We start from the raw sequence: 5,620 nt of genomic DNA, 5'->3' as shown, positions 1-5,620 counted from the left end.
CCATGACAAAGCGTCACACTGTGTATTCAATAGGGCGGTGTATTGGTAAGAGTCTGGCAATACGATACTTGTATGTGTCTCACAATAAGATTTGTATCGCGATATATCGCAAAAGTTTACCAGAACAATTTTTAACTATTTTTTTTCACTATTTATTTTGGCGTGGTGTTGTAGCTGTACCATGATAAAGCACAACACTGCCTATCCAATAGGGGTGTGTATTGGTAAAACCCTGGCAATTTGGTACGTATTGCAATACGTGTCTCACGATACGATAAGTATCAGGATATATCCCAAGAGTGTACCTGAACAATTTTTTTTTCACTATTTTGGTGAGGTTTTAGCAGTACCATGACAACACACAACACTGCCTATCCAATAGGGCCGTGTATTGGTAAGAGTCTGGCAATACCATACATATCACGATATGTGTCTCACGATATGATACGTATTGCGATATATCCCAAGAATGTACCAGAACATTTTTTTTCACTATTTATTTTGGATAGGTTGAGGGTTCAGATGGAATAAAAAAGTAAGATGCTGAAGAAAGATACTTAATTAAACATCGTCTCGTCAGCATTTTATATCAATACAAGTATCGCCAACAGAAATATCGCGATTATATCCCCAAATCGATTTCTCCCTCCCCCCCGTAGTTTCAAATAGTTAATTTCTGGTATGAAAACATAAAAATCATTGATTTAATCTTATATATTTCGTAAGTGAACCTATAAACGTGATAATGCCCTTCAAGGAGGGGTCCATTATCACAAACGAAGGGATCGTCCATTCATTTCTGATAATGGACCCCTCATTGGGCGTTATCTCTTACATGTGAGGATGTATGTCACACCACACCTGGGTTAATGATCTCCTGATCGGTTCGAAGCTAATCTCTGCCGGAACATTGTTGCTGCTGCACATTCTCCCAAACAAATGGACTCACTGCTGGACCTCCTCCTCCTCCTCTTCCTCCTGGAGGCTCATTCATCAGGGAGTTTTCTCATCTGTGATCTGCAGACAAGCTGAAAGTGCTGATGAAGATTTAGGACTGCCCCTGTACCTCGTCTCCAAGTTTTTTTAAGACTTACTTTTTCCCTTTTGTGTGTCTTTTTACCTTGCAGACACACACACAGCAGGTATCAACTCAGTGACCTTGACGAGGCAGCTCTGCACACATGCTTATATGCAAAGTACTAGATCGTATAAAATCTTGAAAATCTCTTTTCCTTTGCGGCTCTTGACGAGTTGAGCACACCAAAGCCAGGATTGGTTTGTTTTAGGAGCGTTTTGGTTATCGGAGCCTTGCAGGAAGGATAAGGACATATGTCGTCGTTTGCACCTCCATGCATCTCACGTGTTTCTGTATCCTAGAAGGTCATGAAGAGCATCTCAAGCGTCTCTCCTTGTAGGCAGTCATTCATCGTGAATCTGATCGCCCACTAACCTCTGCGGAGGTCAGACCTGCAGTCCCTGAAGCCCCCCGGCTTTTTAAGGAACATCAATCGTTGCAGACCTTGGATATACCTGTTCTCTGTGTTCCTACACTATAGAGCCATAATGTCCTGAAAGGTCAGATGTAGCCAACTGCTCCACGGAGGCTGTTTTGATGTTTTATTGTGCGTTGGTTGTTTTAATTTGGAGAAGATTGCTGCCCAGCATGATCCAGTGTTTTCTTGACCTGCTTTTATAGAGTGAATGTGAGGAAAAGATGGCTTTATGTCTTCATTATTGTCCTTTCAAGTTACCAGTATCCAAACCCAATTAGTGTTATGTTGCATCTCTGGCTAAATGTCAGACTTCTTGTGTGTTAAAGGATGAAAACAGTTCCGTGTATTTCTCATTGTCTCCTTGTGCTATCTTGTTCGTGATGCCCCAAAGTAGGTGGCAATGTCTTAAATGTATGTATGTTTCAGGCCACATGGCCATTTCAAGGGAAGTGCCAGCATTCTCTTTTATCATGAAAGACTCAGCGACCACATTTAATGAAAATCTGTGCAAACTCACTTTTCTGGGTTCTATGTTTCAAACTCCTGGGTTCACTCGTTGCTACGCATGTTTCTAAGACCATTTTTGGGTTCTACATCCAGAACCATTGAAAGTTAAACCATTTGAACTTCGACCAATCAGGGAGTTGAGCTTGGTAGTTATGTTTATTGCGTTCTTGACATGTGGTGTGAACATTTTGTTACATCAACAAAAAAGATCTTACTATAAATCAGTCTTTATTGATTCTACAGCATTTTGGTTTGTCTACAACAGGATGTCATTGGTGATGCTCCGCCCAGATGCAGCAGGCTGTCTTCTGATTGGTTATCTTGTCAGGGAAGTGAGTCTCTTTTTTTTAATACCAATAATTGTAATATTGAGTCATTTCCTACATTTTACAGATAGGAAAAAGTACAACAAAAACAAATTAAAATTTTGAGCTTTCTTTAATATTTTTAGATTTAGAATTTAGATTTTAGAAGTCTTTTTATAAGATTTTTTTTGGTGGTGGTGGGGGGGTGTTTTCATCATGGTAAGGTCACCCCCCCCCACACACAACTGCTCTGTGTTTATCTATTTCTTATTAAATCTCCATTGTTTAGTTTTCTGTCTTTTACGTCATTATTTTCCACATTTTTTTGATTTGTCATGAAAAAAAATGATTGTTTTCATGCTTAGTTGACTATGTAATGTTTGAAACGTACTGCATTTATCAAAAGTGTTTGAGTTTCCATCATCTGAGTCTTCAATCACCTGCGTGACCTCTGTGAATCCAGCAGTCGATTCTTCATTGCAGTGGCAGCTGCTTGTTTGTCCTCAGGAGGGTTGTTGGGGACACTCCTTTTCTGATCACCTGCCCTTGATTTTCCTGTCGTGAATTTCTGCTGGTCACCTGCTCCTAAGAGAGTTGCTGTGGATGTTCCTCTTCCATTCACCTGCCCCCGAGTCATTGCCAGGGACACTCCCCTTCTGTTTATCTCCCCCTTATTGCTAAGTCACATGTCTACTCACTTGTTCTTGTTGGGCTTGCTGTAGAGTCTCCTCTTCTATCTATCTGGCTCTAATGAAGTTTCTGAGTCACATGTTTACTGCTTTCTTGCTCCTGTGGGCTTATCTACACCCGAGGGGACTGCCAAGGACACTCCTCCTCTGTTGACTCCTTATCTGTGTCCCTTCTCTTGAGGGATTTGCAGGGGACACTCCCTTTCTTCATCTGCCTATATTGGGGTTTCCTAGGTGCATGTCTGCTGCTCACCTGTTTCTGTGGGGCTTGTTGTTGACACTTCTCCTGTGTACATGTGATACAGGTGTTCTAGATCAGATGCTGTGAAAGGACCAGGACAACCAGGTACAAGGGTTCAAAGAGGGTGAAATAAAAGTTAAATTTTTCATGAGCTTAGTCTTTACCTAGAAAGTGTCCAGTGACTAGGAGTCCACTCCACAAAGATCAAAGGAGCATGCAGCCAGAACCCAGTCTGATAAAAAGAGAATACAAAAAACTAAATAAAAAAAACAGTAAAATAGTTAAAATGACATGCAATAAAATCAGTTAAAAAGAGAGGGCTAAGGAAGCGTCTCCATGCTCCATGAGAGGGTACTTACCTGAAAGAGGGGCGGGTCATAACTGCCCTCCTCTGCTGCTTGTACGTCACTCCGGCGCTGGCAGTCTTTCTGCACCCGCTATAGGTCCTGACGCTGGCTTCCTTACCGCGCCCACTTCAGTCCCCGCACTGGCTCCCCTGCCAGGCCCACTTCAGACCAGCAACACTGGCTCTACCGCTTCGCCCGCTTAAAACCCGCAACGCTGGTTCTCCTGCTGTGCCCACTTCAGGCCCATCACTGGCTCTACTGCTGCACCCGCTTCAGGCCAGCGGTGCTAGCTCTCCCGCCATGCCTGCTTTAGCCCCGGGGTGCTAGCTCTCCTGTTGTACGGTTTCACACACCCAGCGCTGGCTCCCTGCACTCGCTCCCATGTCAGGCCCACTTCAGACCAGCAGCATTGGCTTTACCGCTGCGCCTACTTTAGACCCGCGGTGCTGGTTCTCTCGCCACGCCCGTTTAGGTCCCCACACTGGCCCTACTACCGCGCCCACTTTAAGCCCTGGCGCTGGCTCTTCCGTGCCACTCGCTACAGACCCTAACGCTGGCTGTCCCACTGCGCCAACTTCAGGCCCCAGCGCTGGCCCTACTACCGCGCCCACTTTAAGCCCTGGCGCTGGCTCACCTGCCCCTCTGGGGCTCTCTTTGGACACTTTCACTTGTCCTTGAAGAGTTGCTGGGGACAATTGTCCTTTTCTTATCTGACACTAAGGTGGGGTTGGGATTACCAATGATGCTCCTCTTCTTCATTTGCTTTGATTTTTTTGGTTCTCAAAACCCGTCCCTCTTGTGCATTTGGAAAACCACAGAGTACACAAAGTCATTTAAAACAATGTAAAAAACTATGTAACTGTTCTTGCATATACAATTTGATCTCCAAATATTGTGCTTGTTCCGCAGAAAATATTTTCTTTCATAAGAAACTTTCTGCGAACACATCTCCACACAAGTCATGTTTATTAATTCAAAGCCAGAACATGTTTCTCAAAAGCTAATCATTTCTGTGAGCACATAGGTTGTACAAAGTTTAAACCTCACACAGCAGAGTGGATTTCCCAACAAAGACAAGAGTTCAGGTCCAGATGGCGTCCTGCCCTCCAGCACACAGTATCAGCGCTGTGCTTATTTATGCATGCAGAGATCGCTCAGAGCTCATCTTTGCTGAAGTAAAAACATCTTCTCCAGATAAGAGCAAATACCCTTTATGGTAATGTTTATTTACATTTTTCTCCTTAAGATATTCATTGTTTTTTCCTCACCTATAAACATACAAATGTACCACTTTTTTGTTTTGAATGTAAACATGGAACCAGTGTAATACATCAAATGCATGACATTTACTAAAAAAATATATATATTTTAAAATTTTAGTGTTTGTGGAAGAACACCATAGTTATAAGACTTAAGTTTAATCCATGTTTTATGGTGGAAAAACAGTTTTTCCTAATTGTAATTTATCAAATACAAAATGTAGATTTTTTTTTCATATATTTAAAAAAAAAACACAAGATTTTGCTGAAATATAATCATGAATTGGAAGCATTTAGTTAAAAATATATAATCTGGATGTTCTCCGGTCTCCTCTTCCTCCTCTATCACTCTTCTTCATCTGTCTTTGAGTTACCAGATGCTGTTGGTTTGCTGGCAATTTCCCCTCTGCTGACTTATTTACATGCCTGTAATCACCAGAATGCATAAATGTTTGACGTACTTTCTTAAACTGAGGCGCTCTCTGTCACAGTCTGCTCATGTTTCTGCAGGTTTGTGTTTCACAGTTGAACTTTGCTCATTAATTGCACATTTTTTGCATAATGCTGTTCTGTGAGCAAGTTTTAATCTATGTTGATTCATTTACTTTGTTGTTCTACTGTTTATTTAATTTGATTAAGGTGTGATTTTTTTTCATCAAAATAAATAAAAATCTAATCAATGTTTTATAAAGGCCTGAATATGCACATTCAATTGGTTCTTCCTCCAGAGCATCGTTTAAAGTCCCCTTAAAACATTTATATCTTGAAAATCAATTTGT

General features: G+C 41.7%; 1 non-coding gene across 1 annotated transcript; it reads right to left on the bottom strand.

Moving 5' to 3' along the window:
- Window positions 1-1,861: 1,861 nt before the first annotated feature.
- Window positions 1,862-1,972, bottom strand: LOC112156534. The gene has a single exon (XR_002921000.1). It is a non-coding gene; the product is annotated as a U6atac minor spliceosomal RNA (small nuclear RNA).
- Window positions 1,973-5,620: the final 3,648 nt, after the last annotated feature.

Source organism: Oryzias melastigma, linkage group LG18, assembly GCF_002922805.2.
Source record: "Oryzias melastigma strain HK-1 linkage group LG18, ASM292280v2, whole genome shotgun sequence".
Lineage (NCBI taxonomy): Eukaryota > Metazoa > Chordata > Actinopteri > Beloniformes > Adrianichthyidae > Oryzias > Oryzias melastigma.
This window is presented reverse-complemented; position numbering and strand designations above follow the sequence as displayed.